General features: G+C 44.2%; 1 protein-coding gene across 1 annotated transcript in view; it reads left to right on the top strand.

The window, feature by feature from the left end:
- The window catches only part of ZC2HC1B (zinc finger, C2HC-type containing 1B), an 8,935-nt gene that overhangs the window by 1,809 nt on the left and 5,956 nt on the right, over positions 1–1,170 (top strand). The window lies entirely within an intron of this gene.

The raw sequence follows: 1,170 nt of genomic DNA, 5'->3' as shown, positions 1-1,170 counted from the left end.
GTGGGGTGGGCTCTGCACACACCCCTCCCCTCCTCATGTTGCATCACTGATCCTGTGGCTCTGGTAGATCACATCAGCCCCAGAGTAGAACAAAAAAATAATTTAGCAGGAGAAAAAAAAAGACAAGAAAAATACCCTGGAAACTGTGAACCCTGAGATGAAGGTGGAACTACCCTGTGTCAATAGTTCTGTGTTTGGTAGCTCAGATACATGAAGAACATGATGGTTTCATCTACCAAAATCATTTGAAAAGACAGCTGGCTGTGTTTTGAGGGAGTCTGGAAGTTTCTTGCCACTATGACTAGCATGAGATACGTGACTTGTCCTGCCATGCCTCTCTGTGCCCCGATGATGCAGGACTGGTATGCTCCTTGGTGAGGAAACTGCAGGTATCTGCTGCCCTTGTGATCCTGCAGAGGAATCCTTCTCCCAAGTTTGCTGTCAAAAATGTCTAGGAACAGAAAATAAGGACCTGAAGCACATGAGTATAAAGGTTCAAAATGACACAAGAATTTAGAAATGTGTGTTATAGGAGAATGATATGCTTTTTAGCCCAGCTGAGCTGTAATTAAAATGTCTTACTCGGGGAGCTGCTTAATTCCTATGAGAAGAAGGTGGACGGCATAGAGAAATCAGTGATAAGATCAAGATGAATAACAGATCTGGAAAGGGGGAGTTAGCAGAGGAAGATAGGAATGGGGTAATTTAATTTACCAGCTGTGGATGGGCTCAAGTAAGTGTGATCCACAGAACAAGAGAGAGGACGTAGTTTGGTCTGTGCTTTCATGGTGTTCCTCACAAAGTGGATTGTCCGTCTTGTTGCAGAAGAGTGAAGTTGATGCTAAAATCTGAGAGACTTATGAACCTTAAAATTTCCTTTGTCATAAGGTGTGGCTCTTCCACAAGTTTGGATATCTATCTGCCTAAAATTTCCCTGTGCTTTCAGCTGCAGCTATTGTCCCTAGTTTTCCTTCTGAGTTGTCACGTTATGTGCGCTGGCAAGCAGCTGCTCCCTTTCAGCCTGGGCCTGATGTGGTTTCAGTGGTGTTGGTGGGATGGACAGTGCTGCTGTTTGTCAGAGGACCTAATGTAAATATCAGCCCCTTGAAAAAGATCAGTCTGTTCTCCTTAACCAAGAAAGAAAGAAAATCAAGTGTGGTGGTGGTGGAG

The sequence above is a fragment of the Merops nubicus genome, unplaced genomic scaffold (assembly GCF_000691845.1).
Source record: "Merops nubicus isolate BGI_N331 unplaced genomic scaffold, ASM69184v1 scaffold975, whole genome shotgun sequence".
Lineage (NCBI taxonomy): Eukaryota > Metazoa > Chordata > Aves > Coraciiformes > Meropidae > Merops > Merops nubicus.
The sequence above is the reverse complement of the archived record's forward strand: the minus strand, read 5'-3'. Positions and strand labels throughout refer to the sequence as shown.